Source organism: Mus caroli, unplaced genomic scaffold (genome assembly GCF_978045245.1).
Source record: "Mus caroli unplaced genomic scaffold, Mus_caroli_1 scaffold_6, whole genome shotgun sequence".
Lineage (NCBI taxonomy): Eukaryota > Metazoa > Chordata > Mammalia > Rodentia > Muridae > Mus > Mus caroli.
In genome coordinates, this window is record NW_028227261.1 from 47,855,610 (window position 1) to 47,868,205 (window position 12,596).

A 12,596-nucleotide genomic window follows, 5' to 3' on the forward strand; every position below is an offset into this window, starting at 1 on the left:
CAGAATGTGGATAGATGGGACAGAAGTGGGTCCTGGAAGAAAAAGTGACAGGCGTGAAGGCTCCAAGGTGAGTAACAGGCTTTCATATCTGAGGATCTCAGGGAAGGAAGCAGGGCCTGGGCCCCCAGGATGAGCCACACCAGCCTGGGCAACTGGAAAGGCTTCTCAAGGGTAATGTCTCTAAGAAGGCTCTGATGTGGGGCTGGAAAAATGACTGCACACCAGGGTACTTGCTGCACAGATGTGCTTGAGCTAGAGTTCCCAGAGCCAGAGTTAAAAGCTGAGCATGGCCACCACCGTGCTTGTAACCCCACTGCTAAGGGGCAAGGGTGGAAAGACAAGGATGTCCCAAGCTCCATGGCTGCTGGCCTAGCTCCAGAGGCAGAGAGAGACCCTTTTTCAGGGGAATAAGGGAGACATCGTAGAATAGGCCATGAGATGGCCTCCTCTGGCCTCCATCTGTACACACACACACACACACACACACACACACACACCCCTTCTTCCTGCACCCCACAAAGAAGCCGTTTAGCACTGTCAGGAGCCCTGGGCAGGAGGTACAGTATCCTCTGGTGTTGAGGGTACCTTGGCATGGTTTGGGGTTGGTATGTGGAGAGTTCCTGATGGGTTATGAGCTGAGCAGATTCCCCTCCCTGTTGCTAACCGGGGTGGGGACCAGAATGTCTTCTCCCGTCCCATCTTCAGAAGACTTTGTCAACCTAGCATGAAGGACAACCAGGAAGGTCAAAAATGTGCCATCTGTTGTGTGGCTCTGGTGTCCCTGTGTCATTCAGGGTATGTCCGGGTTCATGCTTGAGGGAGTTTCAGCTAAGAATCATGACAAGGCCTGGTCCCTGACTTGAGAGACAAGAACACTGGGGGCCAGGGAGAGTCTTAGATGTGGAGTTGGAGGAGCTATCAGGCAGGGCAGGATGGGGCTGGATCCTGGGGCTAAGTCCAACACCACACTGAGAAGGATGCTTCTGCCAGTCCAGGTCAGCAGAGGGCTGGCTATAGACAGGGACAGGTGCATCCTGGGAGGGATGCAGTTAAGCAGGAGCTGGGCAGTGCTTCTGGCAAGTTGCTGAGCAGGACAGTGCAGTGCCCACAGGATTAAGGAATGAAGACAGTTTAGAGCTCTTTCCGTGGGGCAGGAAGGAACCATGAGTACGTGTGAATCCATCTTCTAAAAACTGAGCAAGAGGCCAGGCATGGTGGGGCGTGCTTTCAGCTTCAGCACTCAGGAAGCAGAGGTAGGCAGATTTCTGTGAGTTTGAGGCTAGCCTGGTCTAGAGAGTTCTGGGACAGCCAGAGCTTGATAATGAGACCCCCATCCAAAAACAATTTTTTGAGTTAGAAGTGGCCAAATAGTAATAGGTGGTAAAGAAGTCTACTGTGTGTGTGTGTATGTGTATTTGCATGTGTATGTATATATGTGTTTATAGGTGCATGTGTATGCGTGTTTATGTATATGTGTATCTGCATGTGTATGTATATGCATGTGTCTACATGCATATGTATGTGTGTGTATGTGTATGTACATCTGTGTGCGTGTGTTGTGTGTTTGTGTGGCCAGCTGTCATGGGGTCTCGCAGATGAGGAAGAAGGAGATGAAGCTTATGTGCAAAGGACATGGAGGGACCTTGATCCTGAGAGATCGAGCATGGCGGGCTCTGGAGGGTCCCCGAAATGGCATCTGTGGTGCGGACTGGGCGGAGGGATTTCAGGCAGGGCGGGGGATCTCCTGAGGCTAGGACGTGAACTCCTGCTCCCAACCTAACTGGTGAGCAGCGGGCATCCAAGAAGGCTCTGGGGAGGGAGAAGAGTGGAGACAGTGAAGGGAAGGTGGGTCACCTGGGGGTGGCGGGGTCAGGGAAGGGAGTCAGGTAGGGATGAGAGTCTGGGGCAGGCCCCTCTGGCCCTGGAAGTCCCCTTCTCCAGCACACAGTGGCTCTCTCCCAGCTCAGTGCTCATGACAAGGTAGGTCACGTGGCTCCCTGTCAGGATCCATGGTTCAGTTTCCCTCTATATGATGAATTTGTGAAGGGCAAGCCACGTCCTCTGAGGTCCTTCTGTCCAAGCTTCTCTGACTACTGGTTTGGCCCTGCTCAGAGGCTTGTCCCAAGCCACTCAGTGAGCTCAAGGGGCTGCAGCCCTCTGGCCAAGTTCACCACATAGCCCAGCCCTGGGCAGCCTTTACTGGACCTAGGTTTCTTCCCACCTGCAGGTGCAGGCTGGTGGAGAGAGCCAGAGAAATGGCCACAAGGGGCCGCTAGGACCCAACCCAAGGCTTGTCTGAGAGCCAGCTTCCAGTCTGCAGTGGAGCAGGACGCAGGAGGCACATAGACTGGGAGAAGCCCCCCCCCCCCCCCCCGGGGCCCTGCCACCTTCTGCTTCCTGCAATTGTGTATGTTCACTCTCCACTGCCCACCCACAGCCTCGGGGCTCCTGACTGTAAGGTGCCCTGGATGCTTTAGACTTTGCTGTTTCACCCTGGCTCATCCTTCACTCCTCCTAGGAGTTTTAGGAGGAGCCTGACCAAACAGAGAGGAAACAGAGCCAGTGCTTTCAGATGTACAGTCTTGAGCCCCACAGCAGGGGAAGCTGAGTGCTGGGCCTGGAGATTCTCCCTACCCGCTGCCAATACTCAGGACCCTCTGCCCCCTGGAGGAAGGCGGTGAGCCTGGGGCAGGGACTTTAAGCACCAGGAGGCTTTAGATAGGTCAGAAATTTGTGTTTAGAGCAGTTACCCCAAGAGGCCCTGATGCAAGGGGTGTGTGGCCACCTGCTGATAAGGCGTTGTGAGGGGTGGCAGCTCACGCAGGGGGGGAGGCTGAATGCTCACTGCTCTCTTCTTTTATTCAAGAGTCAACCACCCCTTGTCCTAGCTGAGGAACTAGAGCTCATACTGGACCAGGCCTGACTAGAGGGAAAGATGCTAACCTATAGTGGAAGATCAGAATGGGGTCCTGGTTGTTGACATTTCTTCTAGGCCCTGCCCCGCAGTTACCTGGAAACAGCCAGGTGTGCCTGACTCACTATAAAAGGGGCTGCTTGCCCCCTCCTCACTCTCTACTCTTCCTCTTGCTCTTCCTCTCTTCCCCTCTTCCCTCTCTGTCCCTTCTCTCCCAATTTCCCTCCCCCCTCCATGTGCTCACGGCCCACCTATACTCTCTCTCTCCCTGTCTCTCTCTCATTCTCGCTGTGTGTGTGTGCCTTTCTCTGTCTCTACTACCCCCTCAACTTCCCTCCCCATGCCTTAAATAAACTCTATTCTATACTATAGTCTTCATGTGGCTGGTTCCTCAGGGGGAAGGGATGCCTCAGCATGGGCCCTCGGAGGCACCCCTTTCCCCCACACATACCTCCCTTCCACCAAACATATCCCTGGCTTCTTTTTCTTTTTTATAAAACATAATACCAGTGGCTCCATAGAGCAATAGTCTAGTGAGGGAAAAGGGACAGGACCCAAGGCTTTGCTTGGGCTTCTGAACTTTATACCACTTAACAGGGATATATAACTCCTACCAGCTTAGGAGGACCAATGGTTGATGAGCTTGTGTGTGTGTGTGTGTGTGTGTGTGTATGTGTGTGTGTGTACTAACAGGAATCCTGGTACTTCCAAAATACACCCCCCCCAAATATCCCTCCCAACCTGTTCTGAGGAGTGCAGATTGGAGGGGGGTGTAGGAGCTGAGGCTACAGGGCAAATGTGGGGAGTGGGGTGGCACTTGGGGACCTCTTCACTGAAGCATCAAAGGCTGCTGGGAAATGTGTGTCGAGTGAGGTGGAACATTATGGAAATTGTCTCCACTGCTCTGTGGCCTGCGAATTCACGGTCAATGAGAAGAATTTCCCTTGGTTCTGTATTTTTTCCTCTCTTTGAAAGTAAAAGCCTTAGGATCAAACACACGCAAATCATGGTCATCTGTCTCTCCTGCACTCTGCTAATTCCACAGAAGTGAACAGGACCCAACGGGTTTAAACTCTTTCCAGCACTGGAGGGTGGAGCGAGCTGGCTCTGAAGTCTGAGTGTGCCAACAGCGCATCCTCACACGGTTGGTTCCCGAGAGCATCCTTGCTGTCACTGGGCGTCGCTGAGCACGGCGTGACTCAGTTCCTGTCTGGACTTGTCCACCGCAGGACACATAGCTTTGCTGAGTCTTATTCTATGCCTTTCTTGCCCAGAGTGATTAATTACACTCACGTAATATGGATTTCCATTTTTTTCTCAAAGTAATAAAAATAAGGCTGTTTCAAAAAGTCGTACTTCTATGGTAAGCAGCACCCCTCCCCCAAATGACCTCATCAACCCGACCTTCTTTCCTCTTCCAGGGCAGCTGCATTCACAGTCCCAGGTTGCCTAGCAGGGTGTTAATCCTGAGCCATTCCCTGGAGACAGTTCTATGGGCATCTAGGAGGGTAGAAAATACTCCCTTTCTCTTCATGATTCCCAACACACACACACACACACACACACACACACACACACACACACACACACACACACACCTCCTGGGAGCTTTAACACACATATTTCCATTGAATCCATATTCCAGATATATGTTACCACGAGTTGGTAAGTATTTAACCAGCTTAGTAACGTACGTGTTCTGATTTTTTTTTTCTCACACTTTGACCGTTACTAACTGTTCCCTTTCTCGGGCTCATTGTCCTCTGTCCCCAGGGTTAATTCTTTCTAATCCCGTTTCATAGCCGTATGAAACAGTTCTTTTCTGTTTGAACATAACAGTTCTTCCTGTTACCGTCCACCGTCATCCACAGATGGACTCTGTTGCCCCAGCTCAGCCGTCTGTCCCACGGGCCCTGAAGTACAGCTCTGTCTGCTGAGATCTCTCCCTGCCTGTCCCCTGCCCTGAAGTCCTTGCTTGGGAGAACGCTTGCTAAGGCCCCTCCATTTGCTGCCTCAAGTAACGTTCTGAAAAGAGGTGCATTCAAATGACTTTTCCTCCCTACGTGCCTGAGACTCTATCTTTGTTTTATGCTCACCTCCAGTCAGTGGTTTAGTTTGAATCAGGGTGGAGTTTGCATTGGAAATGTGGTTTGTTCAGACTTCTTGAGGCGTTTGCTGTGGGCCTCTAACCTTTCAGTGCTGCTCCGAAATCAGATTCAAATTTCACAGCTCCGTGTGGGCTTTCTTTTCCCCTCCTCACAGCCCTCTCCTCTCTTTTAGGATCTCTCTTTACCTTTGGCTTTCTAAAGCTTCCAAGTGCCCTGCTCCCTGTGTCAGCGGAGGTCTTCTTGTCCTTCACTGTACAAGGACAACTGTACATTGTCCAGCTAGACACTTGTCTCCGGATGCTGGAAGATTGTCACTATTATTTTACTTTTCTCTTTTGGGAGAGCTTTTGCTAGTTTCCATTCTTTTCAGAACTTCCTATGTTGATATTCAAACATTATCATTTATTTCTCCCTCCTTCCCGTTTCTGTCCCCTTTGCCCCCTCTGAAGACGCCTGCTGTCGTAGCTACGCTCGAGGCTTTGTCTCACAGGTGATGAGTCTTGGACCTTGTTCGCTTTGCCTTCTGTCTGCTGTTGCCGGATTTCATTTCCTCCAGGTTTTCCTTGTTGGCAGTATGGTGATCCCTGGCAGGTGACACCTATCAGAGACAAGGCACTAAAAATTCCAAGTGAGATGCCAGTGAGACAGTGGGTGACTCTGCAGCCTGACTAGTTGACTATGGGATTTGCCTAAAGTGGGGAAGCCAGCTTTTTGGGGTAGACTTAAAATGCCGCTTTCTAGAGGCAGTCAGTCACTCCAAGAAAGGTTCTCCAGCCTCCTGCCCGAGGGATGTCCAGTTGCTTTGCATTTCTGAATCAAGATGCCCCTGTCTGCTGGTCCTGAGAGAGGAAGGTGAGTTTGGGAGAGGGCTGGCTCTTTGCTGTTTGGGGGTACCAGAGGGACTGAGAGCTCTTTCACTGCCTTCCCACCACCCCGTTTTTACTTCACCTCTCCCTGATTTGTTTTCCCCAATACTGGGTGCCTGGGTGCTGGTTCCTCTGGGACACATTCCCAACAGGCCCCTTCCACAGCTTGGAGCTGTGGCCTCCGCTGGCCCCCTCAGTTCCCAAAGCTCCTTTGTCACAGCCAGCGTCTCTGCCATTTCAGCTACACTTCACTCATGTTAGACTGCTAGGGAAGCCAAGGACGCGTCATCATCGTTAGAGCAGATAAGATTTATGCGACCCTTGTTTGTTCCCAGTGCTCCATTAGGCCTGTGACAGAGTATTATCTCATGGGATTCTTACTTAGGGAGCCTGCTACAGAAGTAGAGTCAGGGGCGGAGATGTGGCTGACATATAAGAGCCCAGTGAGGCTGTCTCAACTCCTTCACCAGCCCTAGAGGGAGGGGCAGGGCCCCTCCATGTTCCACCATACCCTGCCTGACTGCTCACAGGCCAGCCTCCTGAGTCCTGCATGCCCCAGACTACATACTACAAGCATGTTCTCATACTCTCCCATCCCTCTGCACAGGTCATTCCCCTGAGAAGGAACGAGATACTCAGGGCTCTGGGCCTGGTGGCACAGGCCTATAATCCCAGCTATTCAAGAGGTCAAGTCATGAAGATCACAAATTCCAGTCTTGCATGGACAACTTAATGAGACCGACTCAGAAAGTAAAAATAAGGGGGCAGGGGGTGGCTATAGTATTAGAACACTGGCCTAACTTGTGCGAGATCCTAGGGCTCTGACTTTGCTTGTGTGAGGCCCTAGGGCACTGGTGGCTGGCAGGAGTCCACAGTTCTCCTCCTAGCAGCCCTGTGCCTGCAAGAGAGCCTTCCTTGGTGTTTTCTTGTGGCCTCCCTAGAGCTGAGACTCTTCTCTTAAGCGAATTGCTTGTGGGAAAAGTTGGGCCTCATCCTGTGTAGCGATGCGCACCCTTCTGGCCGTCCTTTTCCGCAGAGGATGCTCCTTTTTCTCTAATTAGTGTCTAACCTGTCCATTTTCTGTCTCCAAGGTGATCAACCAAGAGAAAGGCAGTACCAGAGGAAAAAATAGCAGATTAGTCATTTGGGGCTGCAGCTAGGCAGGCTGTTAAGTAGATTGCATGGCTCTGTCACTACTGGAAGAGCTGTGAGGAAAAAATTCAGCATTTTTTTTGTTTCAAATAGAGGTTTCTATGGATATGTATTTCCCATTGGCTATGTCCAGTTCAGTGGTTCCAATATTCAGAGTTACTCATCCCCATGACAGAGAATTCTAGAATACTGTCATGGCCTGAAAGGACAGTCACTGGACATAGCCAGCCACACCGCTGTCCCTGTGACTTTGCTTAGCCTGGCCTGCCACAGTCACACAATCATGTAGCGTGTGGCCTTTCCTGCTTGCCATTTTCCCACTTAGCCACTTTTCCCACTTAGCCGTGTCCTCAAGCTTCCCCCATGTGCTCACACATGTCTGTCCTTCATTTCTTTTTACTGCTGACTACTATTCCAGTGTGTGGATGTACCACGTCTGCTTACCCTCTCACTGCTGATGCTTAACTTGCCTCCACTTGAGGGCAGTTATGAGTAGCGCTACCATGAACATCTGTGCACAAGATTTTCTGTAAACACATGTTTTAATTTCTTTGGTGTTTTTATTCCACTTCAGAGTAAAATGGCTAGGTCATATACAAACTTATAATTAAGTTTTTAGGGCACTGCTCAGACATTTCCCGGTCAACTGCACCATGTCACACTCCCACCAGTGACACCTGAAGTCCTGGCTCTCTGTTGTTTGCCAGTACGTCTGTGGTGGCCACACTGGTGGGTGGACAGCAATGTCCCCTTGGAATATGTGTGTGTGCATTGCCCTGGTGGCTAATGAGCTAGGGCCACTGTCCATCTGTGAATGTACTTCAGAGCAACAATTCAAATTATTTACCTGCTTAAAACAGATTTATATTCTGAGTCTAATTTCCTAAAGTTAAACAATTTAAAAACCTTTTCTCTTGCTCTATGGGTTGCCCCTTTACTTCCTTGATGGCATCCTTTGACGCACACAGAGTTTTCACTTTAGTGATGTCCAGCTTATCATTCATTGTCTGTGGCAGGGCTCTTGGCGTGAGATTTAAGATTTAATCATTGCCATGGCTACCAGGGCCTCCTCTAATATTGTTTCCCAGGAGCTTTATGGTTCTAATGCTTTTATTTGGTCTTTGGTCTGTTTTGAGCTAATTCTTTTGTGTATAGTCAAAGGTCTAACTTCACTCTATTGTGCAAGGGTATGCAGTTGTCATTGTATACATAGAGACAATTCTTTTTCCAGTTAATTGTTGGGCATTTGTCAAAAGCCAATCGGCCATGGCAGTGGAGGCTTGCCTTTGCACCGTCCACTCTACCGGACTTTCCTCATGCTCCCTTAACGTCACGTTGGTTCCTCCTGCTTTGTAGTGTGTCTGGAAACCAATGCGGGGACCCTGAGCCCTGTGACTGCTCTTTTGAGACTGCTTGGGTCCGCATACATTTGCATATGGATTTCATGCTCAGATGGTCAGTTTCTGCAAAGAATCCAGCTTGAGGTTTGGAGAGGGGCTGTTCTGACTGTAGGTCAATCAGGGGAATAGCGATGTGCTAAGAGTGTCACTGGTTGTCTGACCAGTGAATGTGGGATGTCTTTCCAACTACTTTGCGATGATTGCAGTCTTCAGAATACAATCTGTTAAATTTGTTACTGTTCTGTGGGCCATGTCAGAAGCTAGGTCTCACTGTGTTAGAACTCCCTATGTAAACCAAACTAGTCTCAAAATTATAAAGATCCACCTGGCTCTGCCAACCAAGTGTTGGGATAAAAAGCAAAGCCATCATACCTAGTGATTTTATTTTTTCAATGCTATTTTAAATGATGTTTTTCCTTAATTTCATTTTTGAACTGCTTGTTTCTAGTATAAAACAGTTAACTACTGTGCGTTCTTGTAACCTGCAACTTTGATCAGTCAATTTATTAGCTTTAATAGGTGTATGTGTGTGCCTGTGTGTATATGTGTACACATGTGAATACATGCTACATAAGATTTTCTACATACAAGAATATATCATAATTTTACCTTTTAAAAAATATTATGTATTTAATGTATATGAGTACATCATCATGGTCTTCAGACACACCAGAAGAGGGCATCGGATCCCATTACAGATGGTTGTTGAGCCACCATGTGGTTGCTGGGAATTGAACTCAGGACCTCTGGAAGTCAGTATTCTTAACTGCTGAGCCATCTTTCCAGTCCCTATAGTTTTATCTGTTTTTTGTTTTTGTTTTTGTTTTTGTTTTTGTTTTTAATGTGTGTCTTTTAACTTATTTTCTTGCCTAGTTTCTCTGGTTAGAGCCTTTTGGACAGTTGTAGAATAAAAAATAAAGAGCGGGCATGCTTGTCTTATTTTTTATTTAGGCAAAGAAAAGCATATGTATTCTCACCAATAAGTAGCATGTTAGCATGAAGAGGGACTGGGGAGCTCAGAACCCAGGAGACCTGGCCTGGTGCCTTAGCCTCGATTCATAGGCTCCTACTTCCTCCCCAACCTGGGGTTTTGAAGTGATTGTCAAGCGGTTTGCTTGCAAGAGAGGCTCTGTTGTTAGGAGCAAGGTCTGAAGGTTGGGGAGGTCAAGGTGGGCTCTTGACTATAGATGGCAGTAGGGTGGTGTGACTAGAGAAGAGCCTTGAACTGGAAGTGGTAGCTTTGCCTGTGAGTGTCCTGAGCCTGGGAGCCGGCAGCATCCCCAGCTGTCTGTGTCTGACAAGCATTTCTACCCCCCCCCTTACTGACCTCTGAGGGGGAAATGCTAAAAGGAGTACCCATGTCTGGGCCCATGTCCAGTGGTCGTTAAGCGGGCTCCATGGAGGAGAGTCTATTTCAAGAGCACACCAAGTACACAGAAAGAAATTAGGAGAGAAGACAGAGGTTTGTAAGCTATGGGGAAGTGAGGTCGTGTTGGGGACATGTCTGGTGCTGAGCACTGAAACTCCCCACCAGGGGCCTGGTTTGTGGCCAGGGCAGCTCTCACTCTGTAGACCAAGTGGGATGTAAGGAAGTCATTGGTCACCGAATCACTAGATGACGGTTGCCTCTTCTCTGCTTTGCCCAAGGGCACCTGGTTTCTCGGTCCCCCTCAGCACACCCTAACAAAGGCAGAAAGAGCACAGCTGGAGTTTGTGAGCTGTGCCCCCAGGCTTTGTGTAGGCAGGCAGGGGTGTGCTGACCAGAGAGGCCACCGTTCAAGTCCACCTGGGCTAATGTGAGCACTGCCCTGGGAATCTCAAAACCAGACCTACCGCTGACCGTCCACGCTTCCCTAGGTGAGCTGCAACATTCCCGTCTTGACTGTCCATTTGTGCACGGAGCTTGGTTTGCAGTCACAGGGAGAATGCTAAGGGTGTTTGTGTAAGCAGAAAGACTAATAGTTACATTTATCTATAACTTAACTACTACATACGGGCCCTCAATGTGATGGCATTGACTCTGCCCACTGAGGGAGGGGACATCATCCCAGCTTCCGGAACAGAACCCCCAGAGTCAATGAGGTGACTATATCAGTCACCAGGGTCTCTGTCAGTGCTTGACTAGCCCAGGATGGGGACTGTGGGGTCCTGCTGTCAGCACATAGGTCTTCATCATCTTTTAGGTTTCTAGAACCTCAGTTTCTCTAGTATTAAACGTGGAGTAGAGGGCTGGAGAGATGGCTCAGCGGTTAGGAGCACTGGCTGCTCTTCCAGAGGTCCTGAGTTCAATTCCCAGCAACCACATGGTGGCTCACAACCATCTGTAATGGGATCTGATGCCCTCTTCTGGCATGCAGTTGAACATGCTGATAGAGCATTTGTATATATAAAATAAATAAGTAGTATATATAATAATTTTTTTTTTTTAAGTAATGCTCTAAGAGTCAGTCTTTATCCTTTCTCGGCCATGGATTCATCATGAAATCAGGCTCAGGGCAGGTGGCTCACACTAACTTTGTCTTGCTTAATGAAGTTGGGTTCAGGCCCTGTGGAGCCTGTGCCTTTGGCAGTCTGTCCTTCATTGGACTTAGGGCCTCTCACCCTGGGACTGCCCTCCAACTCCCAGTCTTTCTGGCAGAAGACACCCCACTCCTCTTTTGAGGCTCAGGCCGCTGGGGGAGACTGACCACCGGAGGTAACTGTGTTTGATGACAAAGGTAAGCTGTGAGGACCCTGGCTTGCCTGGGCACTGCCCTCCTGGTTACAGTGGCTCTCCTGATTCACCAGCTTTGCCAGCAGGCGCTCTTGCAGCCCGGAGTAAGAGTCAGGGGCATGGCTCTGTTCAGATGAGGAGCTGAGGTGCTGAGTCTAAGGCAGTTCTCCATAGGTGAGTGGAGGGGGCAGGTTCACCTCCATAGGTGTGGACTGGGGCGGACTCCCTATCTGGGGTCTACAGACACACAAGGCAGGGGTTTAGAAGCTGGCCAAGGGGGTCCTGGGGCATTGCAGCTAGGCAGACAGAAGTTCAATGTCCTGGCTCAGCCATATGCAATCAGGGTGGTTCACTCCACCCTTGCCTTCAGTTCTTACCCAAGATGGGGAGTATCTAGGGCTATTTCTCACATGCTCGACCTGCACTGGGTGGGCGCTTTTGATGGAGCCGTCTGTGTTAGTGATCCCCATTTCCTTGGACCAGAGCCTTTAGGGAGTTCTACACATGGCCTTTAGGGGTGCCCACTCAGGGATGGGGCCGCCATAGCTGTAGGAACTCCCTTGCAGTTGTAGTGGAAAGCCATGGAGAGTCAGCGGATTGTTGTTAATATGGGTAAATGGGTCTCTGGGGGGCAAAGTGACACAAGGTCCTTGGGACTCCTCTTCTGCCTCCTCTGTTACTCACCTGGCTCAGGTGACTGGTCCCAAGGGTAGTGCAGCCAAGTTGAGCAGCAAAGGTGCAGCTGCCAGGGATATAGGGGGCTGGAGGCTAGCCCAGCTGCCTCCAGGGCCCTGAAGGCTGACCTGCAGTCCCTGGCCATTTACTTCAGAGGGCTTTGCTCTTTGAAAATCTGAGATTTGCCCCAGCCCCACCATCTGGGGCCCCAGTCTGCTTGAGGGTCTCCCAGTATAGCCTTCTCTCTCTCTGTGGTTCCTTGCAGGGCTTTGGGGTTGAAGTCAGGGACCCTAGGCTCCTGTGTTTAAAGGCTTGCCTTCTGGGAAGAGGTTGGCAGGCCTTTCCCTAGTCTGGCTCTTATTCGATGTGGACTTTTGTCATTGGCAAGTTAATTCAAAGAGGCATTTATTCATGGGATTAATAATATACCTGTTTATTTATGACCTAGTTGTGACTCTGATTAATAAAAGCTAGTGGGAAAGGCCTATCCAAGAAGCCGATGACCAGACTCACATTTAGCTTTCCCACAGTGTATGAAGCATCAGGCAGAGTATTAAAGAAATATAATATTTTACTGATAGACCTGTCCTTTAAAAGGAACTTGGTTTGGGGTGTCATCATTTTGGTGTGAATCATGTAAGGGTTGGCTGTTTGCTGTTTAATACATTTTAGTGTCAAGAGACGCACTCAGCTGGCTTTCTGCCTACGCATATTGTGTAGTCTGGATTTTTAAGCGACATTAACAGAATAGTTTGTGTAGAGAAACCT